The following is a 24,996-nucleotide window of genomic DNA, read 5'->3' on the forward strand; positions in this document are numbered from 1 at the left end:
TGGCACGGCTAGCCTTCCCCCACCTTATATGCCATCTATGTTACTCACTGAGTTATCATAGAAGGAGATGTCTCCATTGAAGAAGATAAGCCCATCACCAAGAAAAAGATGGAGCAAACAAGAGACGTTCCTCACGGCCCTCAAGGACAACATGAAGTCCATCATCAACAAATGCCTCAAGGAATGCACTTTCCTCCCACAACTATTGGGAGCAACTCAACACCTCCTTAGAAGATTTGAGCCATAATGTGGAACACTAAGGGTGGAACATCATGAACACGCCCTCACTCTCCAAGAAATAAGAGAAGATCAAAGAGCAATGAGGGAGGAGCAACAAAGGCAAGGAAGGGACATAGAAAGTTTGAAGAACATCATTGGTCCTTCAAGAAGAAGACGCCACTAAGGTGGATTCATTCCTTGTTCTTTATTTCTTTCTGTTTTCGGTTTTTAATGCTATGTTTATTTATGTTTTGTGTCTCTACTTCATGATCATTAGTATGTAAACCATGCCTTAAAGCTCTGAAATAAAATCCATTAGTCCTTCACCTCTCTTAAAAGAAAAATGTTTTAATTCAAAGAACAAGAAGTACATAATTTTCGAAATTATTAGTGAATTTAGTTTAATTATATTGATGTGGTGGCAATAATTTTCTGTTTTCTGAATGAATGATTGAACAGTGCATATGTCTTTTGATCTTGTTGTTTATGAGTGTTTAAAATTGTTGGTTCTTGAAAGATGAGGAACAAAGAGAAATGTTATTGATGATCTGAAAAACATCAGAAATTGATTCTTGAAGCAAGAAAAAAGCGTGAAAAAAAAAAGAGGCGAAAATTCTAAAGCAAGGATCCAAGGCTTTGAGCATCAATGGATAGGAGGGCCCAAGGAAATTAAATCCGGCCTAAGCGGCTAAATCAAGCTGTCCCTAACCATGTGCTTGTGTCATGAAGGTCCAAGTGAAAAGCTTGAGACTGAGTGGTTAAAGTCGTGATCCAAAGCAAAGAGTGTGCTTAAGAGCTCTGGACACACTAATTGGGGACTTTAGCAAAGCTAAGTCACAATCTGAAAAGGTTCACCCAGTTATGTGTCTGTGGCATTTGTGTATCCGGTGGTAATACTGGAAGACAAAATGCTTAGGGCCACAGCCAAGACTCATGAGTACTGTGTTCAGAATCACATGCTTAACTAAGAAAGTCAATAACACTATCCCAAATTCTAAATTCCCCCAGAGACGCCAATACCTCTAAACTACAAAGGAAAAAGTGAGATGCCAAAGCTGTTCAGAAGCAAAAAGCTACAAGTCCCGCTCATGTAATTAAATTAATATCCATTGATATTTTGGACTTTATAGTATATCTCTTCTTTTTATCCTATTTTTTTCATTTGCTTGGGACAAGCAACAATTTAAGTTTGGTGTTGTGATGCGGATAATTTATACGCTTTTGGCATAGTTTTTTACATAGTTTTTAATAAGTTTAAGCTACTTTTAGGGATGTTTTCATTAGTTTTGATGTTAAATTCACATTTCTGGACTTTACTATGAGTTTGTGGTTTTTCTGTGATTTCAGGTAAATTCTGACTGAATTGAGGGATTTGAGCAAAACTCTGAAAAAGGCTGACAAAAGGACTGCTGATGCTGTGGATTCTGACCTCCCTGCACTCGAAATGGATTTTCTGGAGCTACAGAACTCCAAATGGCGCGCTCTCAACGGCGTTGGAAAGTAGACATCCAGGGCTTTCCAGCAATATATAATAGTCCATCTTTATTCGAAGATTGACGACGAACTTGGCGTTAAACGCCAAGTTCATGCTGCTGTCTGGAGTAAAACGCCAGAAAAACGTCATGATCCGGAGTAAACGCCCAAAACACGTCAAAAACTGGAGTTTAACGCCAAGAAATACCTTAGCTCGTGGATTGATCAAGCTCAGCCCAAGCACACACCAAGTGGGCCCCGGAAGTGGATTTATGCATCAATAACTCACTCATGTAAACCCTAGTAGCTAGTCTAGTATATATAGGACCTCTTACTATTGTATTAGACATCCTGGATTGTATTTTCTATCCTGTGATCACGTTTTAGGGGGCTGGCCATTCGGCCATGCCTGGACCTTCTGCTTATGTATTTTCAACAGTGGAGTTTCTGCACACCATAGATTAAGGGTGTGGAGCTCTGCTGTACCTCAAAGATTAATGAAGTTCTATTTTCTTTTATTCAATTCCTCTTTTATTCTTATTCCAAGATATTCATTCGTACCCAAGAACATGATGAATGTGATGAGTTAATGACCCTCATTAACGTTCTCACTCATGAACGCGCGTGATTGACAACCACTTACGTTCTACATGCAACACAAGCTGAATGTGTATCTCTTAGATTCCCAACAGAATCTTCGTGGTATAAGCTAGATGGATGGCGGCATTTATGAGGATCCGGAAAGTCAACCTTGTCTGTGGTGTTCCGAGTAGGATCCGGGAATCCGGAAAGTCTCACCTTGTCTGTGGTATTCCGAGTAGGATTCCGGTAATGAATGACTGTGACGTGCTTCAAACTTGCAACCTGCTGGGCGTCAGTGACAGACGCAAAAGAGGGATTCTATTCCAGTAGGAAGCGGAACCAACCGGTGATTGGCCGTACTGTGACAGAGTGCGTGAGCATTAGCTTTCACTGCGAGGATGGGATGTAGCCATCAGCCATGGGTGATGCCTCCAGACTGGTTAGCTGTGCGAGTGACAGCCGCATAGGATATTTCCCCGAGAGGAATGAAAGTAGCCACAGTTGATGGTGAACCCCTATACAAAGCTTGCCATGGAAAGGAGTAAGAAGGATTGAGTAGAAGGAATAGGAGAGCAGGCGTCCGAGAGCTCTACAGCATCTCCTTCCGTATCTGAAATTCCTACCAATGAACCTACATAAGTATTTCTATCCTTTTTATTATTTATTTCTTTTTATTTTCGAAACCCATAACTGTTTAATCTCCCTAACTGAGATTTACAAGGTGACCATAGCTTGCTTCATACCAACAATCTCTGTGGATTCGACCCTTACTCACGTAAGGTTATTACTTGGACGACCCAGTACACTTGCTGGTTAGTTGAACGGAGTTGTGACTTCAAATAAGGACAATTATTGAATAAATCCATACAAAGACAAACAACTTGAAAAGAATAGTGATCACAATTTCGTCCACCACAAACTATCTCAGGACTCTTGAAATAAAGATTCCGTTTGCAGAAGCACTTGAGCAAATACCCTCTTATGCTAAGTTCATGAAAGAGATCTTAAGTCATAAGAAGGATTGAAGGGAAACTGAAAAAGTCTACCTCACTGAAGAATGCAGTGCAGTCATTCTGAAAAGCTTACCTGAGAAGCTTAAAGATCCTGGGAGCTTTATGATACCATGTACATTAGAGGGTACTTGTACCAAGCAAGCTTTATGTGATCTTGGAGCAAGTATCAACCTAATACCTGCATCTACTATCAGAAAGCTTGGTTTAACTGAAGAAATCAAACCAACCAGGATATGTCTTCAACTTGCTGATGGTTCCATTAAATACCCATCAGGCGTGATTGAAGACATGATTGTCAAGGTTGGGCCATTCGCCTTTCCTACTGACTTTGTGGTGCTGGAAATGGAGGAGCACAAGAGTGCAACTCTCATTCTAGGAAGACCTTTCCTAGCTACTGGCCGAACCCTTATTGACGTCCAAAAAGGGGAAGTAACCTTGAGAGTCAATGAGGAGGAGTTCAAGTTGAATGTTGTCAAAGCCATGCAACATCCAGACACCCCAAATGACTGCATGAGTGTTGATATTATTGACTCTCTGGTAAGAGAGGTTAATATGGCTGAGAGTCTCGAATCAGAGCTAGAGGACATCTTTAAAGATGTTCAGCCTGACTTGGAGGAATCAGAGAGAATAGTAGAACCTCTGAAAGTCCCTCAGGAAGAGGAGAAACCCCCAAAACCCGAGCTCAAACCATTACCACCATCCCTAAAATATGCATTTTTGGGAGAAGGTGATACTTTTCCTGTAATTATAAGCTCTACCTTAGAGCCACAGGAAGAGGAAGCACTAATTCAAGTGCTAAGGACACACAAGACAGCTCTTGGGTGGTCCATCAGTGATCTTAAGGGCATTAGCCCAGCCAGATGCATGCACAAGATCCTATTGGAGGGTGACACCAAGCCTGTGGTCCAACCACAAAGGCGGCTGAACCCAGCCATAAAGGAAGTAGTACAGAAAGAGGTCACTAAGCTACTAGAGGCTGGGATTATTTATCCTATTTCTGATAGCCCCTGGGTGAGCCCTGTCCAAGTTGTCCCTAAGAAAGGTGGCATGACAGTGGTTCATAATGAAAAAAATGAACTGGTTCCTACAAGAACAGTTACTGGGTGGCGTATGTGTATTGATTATAGAAGGCTCAATACAGCTACCAGAAAGGATCATTTTCTTTTACCATTCATAGACCAGATGCTGGAAAGACTGGCAGGTCATGAATACTACTGCTTCCTGGATGGATATTCAGGTTATAATCAAATTGCAGTAGATCCAAAAGATCAAGAGAAAACGGCATTCACATATCCATCTGGAGTATTTGCATACAGAAGGATGCCATTTGGCCTGTGCAATGCACCTGCAACCTTTCAGAGGTGCATGCTCTCAATTTTCTCTGATATGGTGGAAAAATTTCTGGAAGTCTTCATGGATGACTTTTCAGTGTTTGGAGACTCATTCAGCTCCTACCTTAACCATTTAGCACTTGTTCTAAAGAGATGCCAAGAGACTAACCTGGTTTTAAACTGGGAGAAGTGTCACTTTATGGTGACTGAAGGAATTGTCCTTGGGCACAAAATCTCGAACAAGGGGATAGAGGTGGATCAAGCTAAGGTAGAGGTAATTGAAAAATTACCACCACCTGCCAATGTTAAGGCAATCAGAAGCTTTCTGGGGCATGCAGAATTCTACAGGAGGTTTATAAACGATTTTTCAAAAATCGCCAAACCTCTGAGCAACCTGCTAGCTGCTGACACGCCATTTATCTTTGATAAAGAGTGTCTGCAAGCATTTGAGACTCTGAAAGCTAAATTGGTTACAGCACCAATCATCTCTGCACCAGACTAGACATTACCATTTGAATTAATGTGTGATGCCAGTGACCATGCTATTGGTGCAGTGTTGGGACAAAGGCATGACAAGCTTCTGCACGTCATTTACTATGCCAGCCATGTTTTAAATGACGCACAAAAGAATTACACAACCACAGAAAAAGAGCTACTTGCAGTGGTTTACGCCATTGACAAATTCAGATCCTATTTAGTAGGATCAAAAGTGATTGTGTATACTGATCATGCTGCTCTTAAATATCTACTCACAAAGCAGGATTCAAAACCCAGACTTATAAGATGGGTGCTGCTTCTGCAAGAGTTTGATATAGAAATAAGAGACAGAAAAGGAACAGAGAATCAAGTAGCAGATCACCTGTCCCGAATAGAACCAATAGAAGGGACGTCCCTCCCTCTCACTGAGATCTATGAAACCTTTCCGGATGAGCAACTCTTTGCCATCCAGGAAGTGCCATGGTTTGCAGACATTGCAAACTACAAGGCAGTGAGATTCATACCCAAAGAGTACAGTAGACAGCAAACAAAGAAGCTGATCACGGATGCAAAGTATTATCTTTGGGATGAGCCGTATCTCTTTAAGAGATGTGCAGACGGAGTAATCCGTAGATGTGTGCCTAAGGAAGAAGCACAGAAGATCCTATGGCACTGCCATGGATCACAGTATGGAGGACATTTTGGAAGTGAGCGAACAGCCACAAGAGTCCTCCAATGTGGCTTCTACTGGCCTACTCTCTATAAAGACTCCCGAGTGTTTGTACTTAATTGTGACAGTTGCCAAAGATCTGGCAATCTACCTCACAGTTATGCCATGCCTCAACAAGGGATCTTGGAGATTGAGTTGTTTGATGTATGGGGCATTGACTTCATGGGACCTTTTCTACCATCATACTCAAACACTTATATTCTGCTAGCAGTGGATTATGTATCCAAATGGGTGGAGGCTATTGCAACACCCACCAATGACACTAAAACAGTGTTAAAATTCCTCCAGAAACACATCTTCAGCAGATTTGGTATCCCTAGAGTATTAATCAGTGATGGGGGCACTCATTTCTGCAATAAACAGCTTTACTCTGCTCTGGTTCGTTATGGAGTTAGCCACAGGGTAGCTACTCCATATCACCCACAAACTAATGGGCAAGCTGAAGTCTCAAATAGAGAACTCAAAAGAATCCTGGAACGGACTGTAATTAACCGTAGAAGGGATTGGGCAAGAAGCTTGGATGATGCTCTGTGGGCATACAGAACAGCATTCAAGACCCCTATAGGGACCTCTCCATACCAGCTTGTGTATGGAAAGGCATGTCACTTGCCAGTGGAACTGGAACACAAGGCCCACTGGGCAACCAGATTCCTAAACCTTGATGCCAAGTTAGCTGGAGAAAAACGATTGCTCCAGTTAAATGAGTTAGAGGAATTTAGACTCAATGCTTTCGAGAATGCAAAGATTTACAAAGAGAAAGCGAAAAGATGGCATGATAAGAAATTGTCATCCAGAGTCTTTGTGCCGGGGCAGAAAGTTCTGCTATTTAATTCTAGGCTCAAATTATTCCCCGGGAAATTAAAATCCCGGTGGAGAGGTCCATATGTAATCACAAACGTATCACCATATGGATACATAGAGCTTCAGGATAATGACTCTAACAAAAAGTTCATTGTTAATGGACAAAGAGTTAAACATTATCTTGAAGGCAATTTCGAGCAAGAATGCTCAAAACTGAGACTTAATTAAAGCTCAGTAATAGTCCAGCTAATGACATTAAAGAAGCGCTTGCTGGGAGGCAACCCAGCCAATCACAAAATCTAATTTTATTTGTTTTTGTTGATTTTAACAGGTATACGTCAAAATATCTTCAAGGTAAAAAAGCAATTGATTGGATTCACAGAGTTAAAGGGGAATTTGGAAGTTCACTGGCGAAAAAAGGCCAGTAAGAAACATTTTGGGCGTTGAACGCCCAAAAGAAGCACCCACTGGGCGTTCAACGCCAGTAAGGGTAGCCATCTGGGCGTTAAACGCCAGAAAGGAGCATCTTCTGGGCGTTAAACGCCAGAAAGAAGCACCTTCTGGGCGTTTAATGCCAGATTGACAGCATCCTGGGCGTTCAGAAAAACGCCCAGTGAAAAAGGACTTTCTGGCATTCAATGCCAGAAAGATGCATCAGCTGGGCGTTGAACGCCCAGGAGAAGCAACATTTGGGCGTTAAACGCCCAAAACATGCAGGATTTGGGCGTTTAACGCCAGGATGGTGGGGAGGAGGTAAAATTCATTTTTCTTTACAAATTTTCTAAATTTTTATGTTTCAATTCATATTTTCTTGCATCAACATGTTTCAAAATGTCATCCTTCAAATCAAATTAGTTTTCTAAGAACCCTAATTTCTAAAATCCCTTTTTCAAAAATTTCAAATATATCTTAATCCATAAAGACAAATTATTTTTCAATCCAATCCAACTCTTTTAAAGTTTGTTTTCAAAACTCAATTATCTTTTTAAAATCTTTTTCAAAATTAAAAATTCAAATCTATCTTTTTAATTATTATTCATATCTTTCTCTTTTTAAACTATATCTTTTTCTTATCATATCTATCTTTTATAAATCATATCTTCTATCTTATCTTTCTCTTATTTTCGAAAATTTCCCACCCCCTCCCTATATATTGAATTCGGCGCCCCTCTCATCATCACCATGCCACACTTGCTCTCCTCCTATCCCTCTTCTTTCTTCTCTTTTGCTTGAGGACAAGCAAAACTCTAAGTTTGGTGTGTTTATCCGTGATCACAAAAACATACTCATTAAGATCATGGCTCCTAAAGGAAAACAACCCACCCCAAGAGGCAAGAAAGAGAATACTCCAAAGCCACTTTGGAATCAAGGGAAGTTCTTAACTAAAGAACATTCAGACCATTACTACAAAATAATGAGTCACAGATCAGTGATCCTGGAAGTCAAATTTGATCTGAAAGAAGATGAATATCCGGAGATCCAAGAGCAAATTCGAAACAGGAACTGGGAAATTCTGGCCAATCCTGAAACGAAAGTGGGAAGGAACATGGTTCAGGAGTTCTATGCTAATCTATGGCAGACAGACAGGCAAAGAATGATTGGAGCTGCTCTCTATGACCATCGGACCTTAGTCAGAGGAAAGATTGTTCATACCCATCCTGACAAGATCAGGGAGATATTTAAGCTTCCTCAACTGAAAGATGACCCAGACTCCTTTAATAGGAGAATGATGAGGGTAAATAAAGGTCTAGACAAGATCCTAGAGGATATATGCATCCCTGAAGTCAGGTGGACCACCAGCACGACTGGCACCCCAATTCAACTCAAAAGAGAAGATCTCAAACCAGTGGCCAGAGGCTGGCTGGATTTCATTGGGCGTTCCATACTGCCCACCAGCAACCGTTCTGAAGTTACCATTAAAAGAGCAGTAATGATTCACTGCATCATGTTGGGAAAAGAAGTAGAAGTCCATCAACTGATCTCATGTGAGCTATACAAAATAGCAAACAGGAATTCCAAGGACGCCAGATTGGCCTATCCAAGCTTAATTTCTATGCTCTGCAAAGATGCCGGAGTGAAGATGGGAATAACAGAGTATATCCCAGTTGAGAGGCCAATCACTGGAATATCAATGGTCAGACAACAGCAACAGGATGATTCAGCCAAGAGGAGAGCACAGGAAGCCCTCCCAGAACTGCCTCAATTTGAATATTGGGGACATCTTGAGGCTTCTATTTCCAAATTGCAAGAAGCTATGGACCAAATAAAGGAAGAACAGAACAATCAAAGTAGCATGCTTTGCAAACTGCTTAAGGAACAGGAAGAGCAAGGGCGTGATCTAAGAGAGCTGAAGCGCCAAAAATTAATCCTTGAAACACACCCCACAGATTAGAGGAACATCTACTCCTCAAAACAACAGGTTGTTGAGTTCCAATTTTTCTGCTTTAACTTAGTGATAGTGTTATTATAGAAATTTACCTTAGGAGATATATAGTAGTAGTAGTAGTAATTAGTATATCTATTTTGATTTTATTTCCAATTAAGTTATAATTTATTTTTCTCATCATCATCAGGCATGAATAAAATAGTAGATTTTTAGAATAAAGAAGTAATCTATATTTTTCGAGTTCTTAATAATAAAAATTATAATTAATTACATGTGGTGGCAATACTTTTTGTTTTCTGAATGAATGCTTGAACAGTGCATAATTTTTATCTTGAATTTTATGAATATTGGCTCCTGAAAGAATGAGGAACACGAAAAATATTATTGATGATCTGAAAAATCATGAAATTGATTCTTGAAGCAAGAAAAAGCAGTCAAAAAAAAAATTTTTTTTGAATCAAAAGGAATAAAAGCCAAACAGCCCTTAAAACCAAAAGGCAAGGGTGAAAAGGATCCAAGGCTTTGAGCATCAGTGGATAGGAGGGCCTAAGGAAATAGTTCCAGGCCTAAGCGGCTAAACCAAGCTGTCCCTAACCATGTGCTTGTGGCATGCAGGTTCAAGTTACAAACTTGAGACTGAGTGGTTAAAGTCGTGATCCAAGGCAAATAGAGTGTGCTCGAGAGTTCTGGACACCTCTGACTGAGGACTCTAGCAAAGCTGAGTCACAATCTGAAAGGGTTCACCTAGTCATGTGTCTGTGGCATTTATGTATCTGGTGGTAATACTGGAAAACAAAGTGCTTAGGGCCACGGCCAAGACTCATAAAATAACTGTGTTCAAGAATCAACATACTACACTAGGAGGATCAATAATACTATCTGAATTCTGAGTTCCTATGGATGCCAATCATTCTGAATTTCAAAGGATAAAGGGAGATGCCAAAACTGTTCAGAAACAAAAAGCTACAAGCCCCGCTCATCTGAATAAGAATCTGAGCTCCATTTAAAACTCTTAGATATTATTACTTCTTAAATTCTTTCATCCTATTTTATTTATCTAGTTGCTTGGGGACAAGCAACAGTTTAAGTTTGGTGTTGTGATGAGCGGATATTTTATACGCTTTTTGGGGGTAATTTCATGTAGATTTTAGCATGTTTTAATTAGTTTTTAGTTAAATATTATTAGTTTTTAGGCAAAAATCATATTTCTGGACTTTACTATGAGTGTGTGTATTTTTCTGTGATTTTAGGTATTTTCTGGCTGAAATTGAGGGAGCTGAGCAAAAATCTGACTTAGGCTGAAAAAGGGCTGCTGATGCTGTTGGATCCTGACCTCCCTGCACTCGAAATGGATTTTCTGGAGCTATAGGAGTCCAATTGGAGCGCTCTCAACGGCGTTGAAAAGTAGACATCCAGGGCTTTCCAGCAATATATAATAGTCTATACTTTGCGCAAAGATAGATGACGTAACTTGGCGTTGAATGCCAAGTACATGCTGCTGTCTGGAGTTAAACGCCAGAAACACGTCATGATCTGGAGTTGAACGTCCAAAACACGTCATAACTTGGAGTTCAACTCCAAGAAAAGTCTCTACTCGTGGATAGCTTTAGTCTCAGCCCCAGCACACACCAAGTGGGCCCCAGAAGTGGATTTTTGTACCAATTATCTTAGTTTACTCATATTCTGTAAACCTAGGTTACTAGTTTATTATTTAAACAACTTTTAGAGAATTATTTTGTACCTCATGACATTTTCAGATCTGAATTACATACCTTTTGACGGCATGAGTCTCTAAACTCCATTGTTGGGGGTGAGGAGCTCTGCAGCGTCTCGATGAATTAATACAATTCCTTTGTTTTCCATTCAAACACGCTTGTTCTTATCTAAGATGTTCATTCGCGCTTAATTATGGAGAAGGTGATGATCCGTGACACTCATCACCTTCCCCAATCCATGAACGTGTGCCTGACAACCACCTCCGTTCTACATCAGACTGAATGAGTATCTCTTAGATTCATTACGCAGAATTTTCGTGGTATAAGCCGGATTGATGGCGGCATTCATGAGAATCCGAAAAGTCTAAACCTTGTCTGTGGTATTCTGAGTAGGATTCTGGGATTGAATGACTGTGACGAGCTTCAAACTCCTAAAGGCTGGGCGTTAGTGACAGACGCAAAAGAATCAATGGATTTTATTCCAACCTGATTGAGAACCGACAGATGATTAGCCGTGCTGTGACAGAGCATAGGAACGTTTTCACTGAGAGGATGGAAAGTAGCCATTGACAACGGTGACACCCTGCATAGAGCTTGCCATGGAAGGGACTTTGCGTGTGAAGAAGGATTTCAAGGAAGAGTTGAAGTTCAGTAAACAAAGCATCTCCAAAACTCCAACATATTTCTCATTACTGCACAACAAGTAACGCTATTATTCTCTTTTATTTTTCCAATCTAATAATTCCAACTGATAATTTTGATTAATATCCTGACTAAGAATAATAAGATAAATATAGTTCGTTTCAACAAAAATAATCTCCGTGGGATCGACCCTTACTCACGTAAGGTATTACTTGGACGACCCAGTGCACTTGCTGGTTAGTTGTGCGAATTGCCAAAGAGTTAGATTGCATTTCGTGCACCAATAATCTGCAGGATTCGCTGGGAGGCGATTTTGGGCCTTATTTTGACCCAGTTTTCGGCCCAGAACAGCAGACTAGAGCCAGAGAACATGCAGAAACCAGAGACAACATTCATTCTACAGAGTTTTAGTTTTAGATCTAGTTTTTACTCCTCCTCTAGGTTTTCTCTCTAGACATTCATAGTTCTTAGGATTTTATTTTTCTACCACTTTTTGCATTGGGATACTGAGAAGAACTATTACCTCATCAAGACTTCGTCATTCTAGTTCGTTTTCTTTACTTGGCTTTACTCTTCCATGTCCTTTGCTTTGCTTAATTTTACCATTGGAATATTTTTAGGATTATTTAATACAAGGATTATTTTTATTTTTAATTGATTATTTTGATTTTTATTTACAATGTCTTTCTTCAATTCCCTTTCATATGTTATGAATTTTACATTCACAATGAGCGAGTAGTTCCCTAACTTGATGGGGAGTTGATTGAAAGGAACCCTTGAGTTGGAAGGCTTGAAAGAAAGATTATAATTGGGTTATTGTTGGCTTGCCCTCTAGTCACTAACACCAATCCCTTTTAATTAAGTGGGTTGCAACTTGTGAACGGGCATAGCATCCCAACTTGTTTGACTTTCCCTTACCTAGTAAGAGATAACTAAACAGGATAACCTTTAATTATCAATAATCTAGAGAGTAATCCAAGAACAGCGGGACTTCCAACTAATCAACTCCCAGTCAAGGCTTTTATTTACATTATTCAAATTCTCCAATTTTATTTCCTGTTTACTTAACTCGAACCTTTTTGAAAACATCTGATTAATAAAATAGCACACTTTTCTGCAACTGATTGGGAGACGACCTGGGATTCATACTCCCAGTATTTTAATTTCAAATTTCTGTGACACCTTTCTAAATTGATAAGTGGATTTCTGGCGAGTTAAGAACTATACTTGCAACGTATATATTTTAATAATTTTTAAATCGCCGATTTCCGCCGCATCAATTTTTGGCGCCGTTGTCGGGGAGTTGCAATAGAGTGCTAAAGTTATTAATTAGAATTTATTTATTTGTATTTTATTTTATTTTTGTCACTATGAGATGTACGTTTCTTTCATTAAATGACGCGTTCACTTCCTGATCCAAGCTTGCCAGTATTTGACCCTAAAATTGAAAGAACTCTTTCACATATAAGGCAAGCTAGGCGTCGGCGACTCCTCTTTGAGGACGAACCTGAACCGTCATCTAAGGAAGAAAAAGCTCCCTCTCTACTGATCCAGTTCATTTACGTGCAGGTGACATGGCAGCGCCCAGAAGAGTCACTATCCAGGAGGAAGGAGCCCCTGATTTTACGCTCCAACCATTCCAGGCGCACCACCCAGCAGTAGCTGTAGATTTTGAAATAAAGTCTTCACTACTCAACATGATGCCCAAGTTTCATGGCTTACCTACTCAAGAGCCTATCAAGCATCTTAGGGATTTCCAGACCGCTTGTTCTATTGTTAAGCGTGATGGCACTGATGAAATCTCTATTCTATTGAAAGCCTTCCCGTTTTCTCTGGAGGGAAAGGCAAGAGAGTGGTACTACACTCAACCCGGAGCAACTGTTTCCAACTGGGATGCACTTAGGAGAGAGTTTCTGGATAAATTCTTTCCAGCTGAAGTTGCCGATAAGCTGAGGAAGGACATGTCTATGATCGTTCAGGACGAATCTGAGACCCTCTATGAATACTTGGAAAGCTTCAATACTCTTTGGTGGACGAAATTGTGATTCAATTGTTATTCCATTTTGCAAAATTCATTGCTTTTCATTCCCTGGTAATGGTGCCAAAAACATGATGCCAATACCATGGTTCACAACTTCGTTCAACTTAACCAGCAAGTGTACTGGGTCATCCAAGTAATACCTTACGTGAGTAAGGGTCGATCCCACAGAGATTGTTGGTATGAAACAAGCTATGGTCACCTTGTAAATCTCAGTTAGGCAGATTAAATTGGTTTATGGGTTTTCGAAAATTAATAATAAATAGAAAATAAAGAGGGATAGAAATACTTATGTAAATCAATAGTGGGAATTTCAGATAGGTGTATGGAGATGCTGTGTTCCTCTTGAAACTCTACTTCACTACTCACTCTTCCTTCAATCCTTCTTACTCCTTTCCATGGCAAGCTGTATGTAGGGCATCACCATCATCAATGGCTACTTTTAATCCTCTCGGGAAAATGGTCCTATGCGCTGTCACTGCACGGCTAATCGTCTGGAGGCATCACCTTTGTTGATGGCTACATCCCATCCTCTCAGTGAAAATGGTCCAAATGCTCTGTCACAGCACGGCTAATCATCTGTCGGTTCTTAATCAGGTTGGAGTAGAATCCATTGATTCTTTTGTGTTTGTCACTAATGCCCAGCCTTCAGGAGTTTGAAGCTCGTCACAGTCATTCAATACCGGAATCCTACTCGGAATACCACAGACAAGGTTAGACTTTCCGGATTCCCAGGATCCTACTCGGAATACCACAGACAAGGTTAGACTTTCCGGATCCCCATGAATGCCGCCATCTATCTAGCTTATACCACGAAGATTCTGTTGGGGAATCTAAGAGATATGCGCCCGGCCTAAGGTAGAACGGAAGTGGTTGTCAATCATGCGCGTTCATAGGTGAGAATGATGATGAGTGTCACGGATCATCACATTCATCACATGTTGTGCAATGTATATCTTGGAATAAGAATAAGAGAGAATTGAATGAAAAGTAATAGTAATTGTATTGAAACTTGAGGTACAGCAGAGCTCCACACCCTTAATATATGGTGTGTAGAAACTCCACCGTTGAAAATACATAAGTGAAAGGTTCAGGCATGGCCGAATGGCCAGCCCCCATGATCTGAGAACTAATCGTCCCCAGATGCTCTTCAGATCTAAAGTGATCAAAAGATGTCTAATACAATAGTTAAATGTCCTATATATACTAGACTAGCTACTAGGGGTTACATGAGTAAGTAATTGATGCATAAATCCACTTCCGGGGCCCACTTGGTGTATGCTTGGGCTGAGCTTGATCTATCCACGAGCTGAGGCTTTTCTTGGAGTTGAACTCCAAGTTATGACGTGTTTTGGGCGTTCAACTCCGGATCATGACGTTTTTCTGGCGTTTAACTCCAGACAGCAGCATGTACTTGGCGTTCAACGCCAAGTTACGTCGTCAATTTCCGAATTAAGTATAGACTATTAATTATTGCTGGAAAGCTCTGAATGTCTACTTTCCAACGCGGTTGAGAGCGCGCCATTTGGAGTTCTGTAGCTCCAGAAAATCTATTTTGAGTGCAGGGAGGTCAGATTCCAACAGCATCAGCAGTCCTTTTGTCCGCCTTTTTCAGAGTTTGGCTCAAGTCCCTCAATTTCAGCCAGAATTTACCTGAAATCACAGAAAAACACACAAACTCATAGTAAAGTCCAGAAATGTGAATTTAACATAAAAACTAATGAAAACATCCCTAAAAGTAGCTTGAACTTACTAAAAACTACCTAAAAACAATGCCAAAAAGCGTATAAATTATCCGCTCATCACAACACCAAACTTAAATTGTTGCTTGTCCCCAAGCAACTGAAAATCAAATAGGATAAAAAGAAGAGAATATACTATAAATTCCAAATTATCAATGAATATTAATTCTAATTAGATGAGCGGGACTTGTAGCTTTTTGCTTCTGAACAGTTTTGGCATCTCACTTTTTCCTTTGAAGTTCTGAATGATTGGCTTCTCTAGGAACTTAGAATTTTGGATAGTGTTATTGACTTTCCTAGTTAAGCATGTTGATTCTTGAACACAGCTACTTATGAGTCTTGGCCGTGGCCCTAAGCACTTTGTTTTCCAGTATTACCACCAGATACATAAATGCCACAGACACATAACTGGGTGAACCTTTTCAGATTGTGACCCAGCTTTGCTAGAGTCCCCAGTTAGAGGTGTCCAGAGCTCTTAAGCACACTCTTTCTGCTTTGGATCACGATTTTAACCACTCAGTCTCAAGCTTTTCACTTGGACCTTCATGACACAAGCACATGGTTAGGGACAGCTTGATTTAGCCGCTTAGGCCTGGATTTTATTTCCTTGGGCCCTTCCTATCCATTGATGCTCAAAGCCTTGGATCCTTTTTACCCTTGCCTTTTGGTTTTAAGGGCTATTGGCTTTTTCTGCTTGCTTTTTTTTCTTGCAATCTTCTTCTTTTGCACTGCTTTTTCTTGCTTCAAGAATCAATTTCATGATTTTTCAGATCATCAATAACATTTCTCTTTGTTCATCATTATTTCAAGAGCTAACAGTTTTAACATTCATAAACAACAAGATCAAAATTATGCACTGTTCAAGCATTCATTCAGAAAAAAAGTATTGTCACCACATCAATATAATTAAACTAAATTCAAGGATAAATTCGAAATTCATGTACTTCTTGTTCTTTTGAATTAAAACATTTTTCATTTAAGATAGGTGAAGGATTAATGGATTTTATTCATAGCTTTAAGACATGGTTACATACTAATGATCATGAAGTACAGACACAAAACATAGATAAACACAACATTAAAAACCGAAAACAGAAAGAAATAAAGAACAAGGAATGAATCCACCTTTAGTGGCGTCTTCTTCTTGAAGGACCAATGATGTTCTTAAGCTCTTCTATGTCCCTTCCTTGCCTTTGTTGCTCCTCCCTCATTGCTCTTTGATCTTCTCTTATTTCTTGGAGAATGATGGAGTGCTCATGATGTTCCACCCTTAATTGTTCCACATTATGGCTCAAATCTTCTAAGGAAGTGTTGAGTTGTTCCCAATAGTTGTTGGGAGGAAAGTGCATCCCTTGAGGCATCTCAGGGATTTCTTGATGATGAGCTTCCTCATGCATCTCTTGAGAACCGTGAAGGGTCTCTCTTGCTTGCTCCATCCTCTTCTTGGTGATGGGCTTATCCCCTTCAATGGAGATGTCTCCTTCTATGATAACTCCACCTGAGTAACATAGATGGCAAATAAGGTGAGGAAAAGCTAGCCGTGCCATGGGTGAGGGCTTGTCAGCTATTTTGTAGATTTCATTGGAGATGACCTCATGAACTTCTACTTCCTCTCCAATCATGATGCCATGAATCATGATGGCCCGATCCACAGTAACTTCAGATCAGTTGCTAGTGGGAATGATGGAGCGTTGAATGAACTCCAACCATCCTCTTGCTATAGGCTTGAGATCCAGTCTTCTTAGTTGGACTGGTTTGCCTTTGGAGTCTCTCTTCCATTGAGCTCCTTCCACACATATGTCCATTAGGACTTGGTCCAACCTTTGATTAAAGTTGACCCTTCTAGTGTAGGGGCGTTCATCTCCTTGCATCATGGGCAAGTGGAATGCAAACCTCACATTTTCCGGACTAAAATCTAAGTATTTCCCCTGAACCATTGTGAGATAATTCTTTGGACTCAGGTTCATACTTTGATCATGGTTTCTAGTGATCCATGCATTGGCATAGAACTCTTGAACCATTAAGATTTCGACTTGTTGCATGGGGTTGGTTAGGACTTCCCAACCTCTTCTTCGGATTTCATGTCGGATTTCCGGATACTCATTTTTCTTGAGCTTGAAAGGGACCTCAGGGATCACCTTCTTCTTTGCCACAACATCATAGAAGTGGTCTTGATGGCTCTTGGAGATGAATCTTTCCATCTCCCATGACTCGGAGGTGGAAGCTTTTGTCTTCCCTTTTCCTTTTCTAGAGGATACTCCGGCCTTAGGTGCCATTGATGGTAATGGAAAAACAAAAAGCTTATGCTTTTACCACACCAAACTTAAAATATTGCTCGCCCTCGAGCAAGAGAAGAAAGAAGAGAAGAAGAAGAAGAAGAGAATATGGTAGAGAGGGAGAGATGTAGGTTCGGCTAAGTGGGAGAAGATGGGTTTGTGTTGTGTGAAAATGAAGTAGAATGGAAGGGTATTTATAGGGAGAGGGGGGAGGGTATGTTCGGCCATTTTGGGTGGGAATGGGTGGGAAAATGGTTTTGAATTTTTGAAGGTAGGTGGGGTTTATGGGGAAGAGTGGATGGATGTGAGTGGTGAGGAGTGTTGGGAAGTGTGACATGAGGAAGAGTAATCACAAAAACTAGGATTAGGAGGTAAGGTGGGAATATGGTAGTGGGGATCCTGTGGGGTCCACAGATCCTGAGGTGATCATGTGGGGTCCACAGGTCCTGAGGTGTCAAGGAATTCCATCCCTGCACCAAATAGGCATGTAAATTGCCTTTGCACACCATTCTGGCGTTTAAATGCCGTGTGGTGCACATTCTGGGCGTTCAATGCCCATGTAAAGCATGTTTCTGGCGTTGAACGCCAGTTTCATGCTTGTTACTGGCGTTCAACGCCAGCTTTTCTTCTCTGGGCACATTCCTGGAGTTCAACGCCAGAATGTTGCTTGTTTCTGGCGTTCAGCGCCAGAATGATGCTCTGTTCTGGCGTTGAACGCCGGCCAGATGCATCTTACTGGCGTTGAACGCCAGCCTGTGCTTCCTCCAGGGTGCGAATTTTTTTATGCTGTTTTTGACTCTGTTTTTAATTTTTATGATTTTTTCGTGACTCCTCATGATCATGTACCTAATAAAACACAAAATATCAATAATATAGAATAAAATAAGAATTAGATAAATAAAATTGGGTTGCCTCCTAACAAGTGCTTCTTTAATGTCAATAGCTTGACAGTGGCTCTCATGGAGCCACAAGGTGATCAGGTCAATGTTGTATAGTCCCAACACCAAACTTAGAGTTTGGATATGGGGTCTTAACACCAAACTTAGAGTTTGGTTGTGGCCTCACAACACCAAACTTAGAGTTTGACTGTGTGGGCTCTTCTTGACTCTGAACTGAGAGAAGCTCTTCATGCTTACTCTTTTTTGTCACAGAGGGATGGCCATGTGCCTTAAACACAAGGTAGTCCCCATTCAAATGAAGGACTAATTCACCTCTGTTGACATCTATCACAGCTCCTGCTGTGGCTAGGAAAGGTCTTCCAAGGATGATGCAATCATCCTCTTCCTTCCTAGTGTCTAAGATTATGAAATCAACAGGGATGTAAAGGCCTTCAACCTTTACTAACACGACCTCTACTATTCCATAAGCTTGTCTCAATGACTTGTCAGCCAATTGTAATGAGAACAAGGCAGGTTGTACCTCAATGATCCCCAGCTTCTCCATTACAGAGAGTGGCATAAGATTTATCCCTGACCCTAGATCACACAGAGCTTTTTCAAAGGTCCTGGTGCCTATGGTACAAGGTATTAAGAACTTGCCAGGATCTTATTTCTTTTGAGGTAGAATTTGCTGAATCCAGGTATCCAGTTCACTAATGAGCAAGGGAGGTTCACTTTCCCAAGTCTCATTACCAAACAACTTGGCATTCAGCTTCATGATAGCTCCTAAATATTGAGCAACTTGCTCTCCAGTTACATCTTCATCCTCTTTAGAGGAAGAATAGTCTTCAGAGCTCATGAATGGCAGAAGGAGATTTAATGGAATCTCTATGGTCTCTATATGAGCCTCAGATTCCTTTGGATACTTAATAGGAAACTCCTTCTTGCTTGAGGGACGTCCCAGGAAGTCTTCCTCACTAGGATTTTCGTCCTCCTCCTCCCTTGTGCATTCGGCCACATTGATTATATCAATGGCCTTGCATTCTCCTTTTGGATTCTCTTCTGTATTGCTTGGGAGAATACTGGGAGGAGTTTCAATGACTTTCTTACTCAGCTGGCCCACTTGTGCCTCCAGATTTCTAATGGAGGATCTTGTTTCACTCATGAAACTGAAAGTGGCCTTTGACAGATCAGAGACTAGATTGGCTAAATTGGAGGTGTTTTGTTCAGAATTCTCTGTCTGTTGCTGAAAAGATGATGGATATGGCTTGCTATTGCTCAGCCTATTGCGTCCACCATTGTTAAAGCCTTGTTGAGGCTTTTGTTGATCCTTCTATGAGAAATTTGGATGATTTCTCCATGATGAGTTATAGGTGTTTCCATAAGGTTCACCCATGTAATTAACCTCTGCCATGGCAGGGTTCTCAGGATCATAAGCTTCTTCAGAAGCTGCATCTCTAGTACTGTTGGATGCATGTTGCCATCCATTCAGATTTTGAGAGATCATGTTGACCTGTTGAGTCAACACTTTGTTCTGAGCCAATATGGCATTCAGAGCATCAATTTCAAGAACTCCTTTCTTCTGAGGTATCCCATTATTCACGGAATTCCTTTCAGAAGTGTACATGAATTGGTTATTTGCAACCATGTCAATGAGTTCTTGAGCCTCTTCAGGAGTTTTCTTTAGGTGAATAGATCCACCTGCAGAATGGTCCAATGACATTTTCGAAAATTCAGATAAACCATAAAAGAATATATCTAATATGGTCCATTCTGAAAACATGTCAGATGGACATCTTTTGGTCAGCTGCTTGTATCTTTCCCAGGCTTCATAGAGGGATTTGCCATCTTTTTGTTTGAAAGGTTTGAACATCCACTCTCAGCTTGCTCAGCTTTTGAGGAGGAAAGAATTTATCCAAGAAGGCAGTGACCAGCTTATCCCAGGAGTCCAGGCTATCCTTAGGTTGTGAATCCAACCATATTCTAGCTCTGTCTCTTACAGCAAAAGGGAAAAACATGAGTCTGTAGACTTCAGGATCAACTCCATTCGTCTTTACAGTCTCACAGATCTGCAAGAACTCAGTTAAAAACTGATAAGGATCTTCAGATGGAAGTCCATAAAACTTGCAGTTTTGTTGCATCAAGGCAACTAGCTGAGGTTTCAGCTCAAAGTTATTGGCTCCAGTGGCAGGAATGGAGATGCTTCTTCCATCAAATTTGGACGTTGGCTTTGTGAAGTCACCAAGCATTCTCCTTGCATTATTATTATTTTCGGCTGCCATCTCCTTCTCCTGTTCGAAAATTTCTGAAAGGTTTTTCTAGATTGTTGTAACTTAGCTTCTCTTAATTTTCTCTTCAGGGTCTTTTCAGGTTCTGGATCAATTTCAACAAGAGTGCCTTTATCCTTGTTCCTGCTCATATGAAAGAGAAGAAAACAAGAAAAGAAAGAGGAATCCTCTATGTCACAGTATAGAGATTCCTTTATGTTAGTAGAAGAAGAAAGGGGAAGAGAGTGAAGAAGAATGGGTTCGGATATTTAGATGAAGAGAGGTGAAGAGAAGTGTTAGTAATTAAATAATTAAATAGAATAAGAAGAGAGAGGAGAAATTTCGAAAATAATTTTGAAAAAGGGGTTAGTAATTTTCGAAAATTAAAGATAAATTAAAATTAAAATTAAAATTTGAAACAATTAATTAATTAAAAAGAATTTTTGAAAAAGGGGTAAGATATTTTCGAAAATTAGAGAGGGAAAAGTAGTTAAGTGGTTTTGAAAAAGATAAGAAATAAACAAAAAGTTAGTTAGTTGATTGAAAAAGATATTGAAATTAAATTTTAAAAAGATAAGAAGATAAGAAGTTAGATAAGATATTTTGAAATCACATTTTGAAAAAGATAAAATTTTTGAAAAAGATAAGATAAAAGATAAAAAGATCTAATTTTTAAAATGACTTAACTAACAAGAAACTACAAGATAAGATTCTAGAACTTAAAGATTGAACCTTTCTTAACAAGAAAGTAACAAACTTCAAATTTTTGAACCAATCACATTAATTGTTAGCTAATTTTCGAAAATTTGATATAAAGATAAGAAAAAGATTTTGAAAAAAAAATAATTTTTAAAATTTTCGAAAATAAGAAAAAAATGGAAAAGATATGATTTTTGAAAAAAGATTTTGAAAAGATAAGATTTTTAAAATTGAAATTTTGACTTGACTTGTGAGAAACAACTAATTTTGAAAAATTTTTGACCAAGTCAACCCAAAATTTCGAAAATTTGGAGGGAAATAAGGAAAAGATATTTTTTTATTTTTGAATTTTTAATTATGAGAGAGAAAAACAACAAAAATATTCAATGCATGAAATTTTTAGATCAAAACAATGAATGCATGCAAGAATGCTATGAATGTCAAGATGAACACCAAGAACACTTTGAAGATCATGATGAACATCAAGAACATAGTTTTTAAAAAAAAATTTTGATGCAAAGAAAACATGCAAGACACCAAACTTAGAAATCTTTAATGTATGGACTCTAACAAATGAAAAATGCATATGAAAAACAACAAACAACACAAAACAAGAAAACATCAAGATCAAACAAGAAGACTTATCAAGAACAACTTGAAGATCATGAAGAACACTATGAATGCATGGAATTTTCGAAAAATGCAAGAAAATTTTTTAAAGCATGCAATTGACACCAAACTTAAAAATTGACTCAAGACTTAAACAAGAAACACAAAATATTTTTGATTTTTATGATTTTCTTAATTTTTTTTTGGATTTTTATTAATTTTTTCGAAAATAAAGTTTAGAAAAACGAAAAAGAAAAGAAAAATTTTGAAAAAGTTTTTGAAAAGAAAATTACCTAATCTGAGCAACAAGATGAACCGTCAGTTGTCCATACTCGAACAATTCCCGGCAACGGCGCCAAAAACATGGTGGACGAAATTGTGATTCAATTGTTATTCCATTTTGCAAAATTCATTGCTTTTCATTCCCTGGTAATGGCGCCAAAAACATGATGCCAATACCATGGTTCACAACTTCGTTCAACTTAACCAGCAAGTGTACTGGGTCATCCAAGTAATACCTTACGTGAGTAAGGGTCGATCCCACAGAGATTGTTGGTATGAAGCAAGCTATGGTCACCTTGTAAATCTCAGTTAGGCAGATTAAATTGGTTTATGGGTTTTCGAAAATTAATAATAAATAGAAAATAAAGAGGGATAGAAATACTTATGTAAATCAATAGTGGGAATTTCAGATAGGTGTATGGAGATGCTGTGTTCCTCTTGAAACTCTACTTCACTACTCACTCTTCCTTCAATCCTTCTTACTCCTTTCCATGGCAAGCTGTATGTAGGGCATCACCATCATCAATGGCTACTTTTAATCCTCTCGGGAAAATGGTCCTATGCGCTGTCACTGCACGGCTAATCGTCTGGAGGCATCACCTTTGTTGATGGCTACATCCCATCCTCTCAGTGAAAATAGTCCAAATGCTCTGTCACAGCACGGCTAATCATCTGTCGGTTCTCAATCAGGTTGGAGTAGAATCCATTGATTCTTTTGCGTTTGTCACTAACGCCCAGCCTTCAGGAGTTTGAAGCTTGTCACAGTCATTCAATACCGGAATCCTACTCGGAATACCACAGACAAGGTTAGACTTTCCGGATTCCCAGGATCCTACTCGGAATACCACAGACAAGGTTAGACTTTCCGGATCCCCATGAATGCTGCCATCTATCTAGCTTATACCACGAAGATTCTGTTGGGGAATCTAAGAGATATGCGCCCGGCCTAAGGTAGAACGGAAGTGGTTGTCAATCACGCGCGTTCATAGGTGAGAATGATGATGAGTGTCACGGATCATCACATTCATCACATGTTGTGCAACGTATATCTTGGAATAAGAATAAGAGAGAATTGAATGAAAAGTAATAGTAATTGTATTGAAACTTGAGGTACAGCAGAGCTCCACACCCTTAATATATGGTGTGTAGAAACTCCACCGTTGAAAATACATAAGTGAAAGGTTCAGGCATGGCCGAATGGCCAGCCCCCATGATCTGAGAACTAATCGTCCCCAGATGCTCTTCAGATCTAAAGTGATCAAAAGATGTCTAATACAATAGTTAAATGTCCTATATATACTAGACTAGCTACTAGGGGTTACATGAGTAAGTAATTGATGCATAAATCCACTTCCGGGGCCCACTTGGTGTATGCTTGGGCTGAGCTTGATCTATCCACGATCTGAGGCTTTTCTTGGAGTTGAACTCCAAGTTATGACGTGTTTTGGGCGTTCAACTCCGGATCATGACGTTTTTCTGGCGTTTAACTCCAGACAGCAGCATGTACTTGGCGTTCAACGCCAAGTTACGTCGTCAATTTCCGAATAAAGTATGGACTATTATATATTGCTGGAAAGCTCTGGATGTCTACTTTCCAACGCCGTTGAGAGCGCGCCATTTGGAGTTCTGTAGCTCCAGAAAATATATTTCGAGTGCAGGGAGGTCAGATTCCAACAGCATCAGCACTCCTTTTGTCAGCCTTTTTCAGAGTTTTGCTCAAGTCCCTCAATTTCAGCCAGAATTTACCTGAAATCACAGAAAAACACACAAACTCATAGTAAAGTCCAGAAATGTGAATTTAACATAAAAACTAATGAAAACGTCCCTAAAAGTAGCTTGAACTTACTAAAAACTACCTAAAAACAATGCCAAAAAGCGTATAAATTATCCGCTCATCACTCTTCGAGATGCATGTACCCATCATATGATTGACAAGATAGTTTTGCTCGGTTACTTTACACAGGGTTTGAAATCTCAAGATAGGACCACACTGGAAGGTGCTAGCAATGGTTCTATGAAAAAGTACAAGACTACAGAAGAAGCATGGAAATTGATCAGCGACTTAGCTGACTCTACTAGGAATCATAGGCAGAGACAAATTCGGTCAAGAGCTGTTGCGGAGGTATCCACTAATAAAGAGACTACTGCTATAGCCCAGAGCTTATGTGAATTGACTAACTTGCTGAAGCAGATGCGACTGAATCACCAACAACCTCAGCAAGTTTAGCCCTCTCCACCACAGCACAGCCAGCAATTAGTTCCACAAAGAGTGTGCGAAATCTGTGCAGATTATGGTCACTATACCGATGAGTGTCCGCAGCTCCAACCAGAAGATAACACTGTAGCAGCCACTCATAACTTTTATGACCGCCCCAATCAAGGGTACAATCAAGGTGGCAACTATAACCAAGGATGGCAGGATAACTCTAACCAAGGTTGGAGAGACAATTCTAACCAGGGTTGGAGGGACAATTATAACAGAGGAGGCAGAGATAATAATAGAAATTAGAGATGGAATAACACTAACAATTTCAGGTAGTAGAATCAAAATCAGTCCTACAGAGCACCTCATTTGAGACAGCATCAAGCATCTCAGCAGACCTCTCAGATCACTTACCCCTCTTCATCTCCTAATGATGAATTACTACAAGCCATTGATCGGAGACAACAGGCCATGGAAAACAACCTTACTTCTACTCTGAATGGTTTGAATTCTACTTTGCAAGCCCTTGTCTCACAAATTGGATCAATGAATAACTCCAACAATCAGTCCTCAAGCTCTGGTGGACTCCCCTCTCAACCATTACCCAACCCAAAGGGTGGTATTAATGCCATC

The sequence above is a fragment of the Arachis stenosperma genome, chromosome 6, assembly GCF_014773155.1.
Source record: "Arachis stenosperma cultivar V10309 chromosome 6, arast.V10309.gnm1.PFL2, whole genome shotgun sequence".
In the NCBI taxonomy this organism is placed as follows: Eukaryota; Viridiplantae; Streptophyta; class Magnoliopsida; order Fabales; family Fabaceae; genus Arachis; species Arachis stenosperma.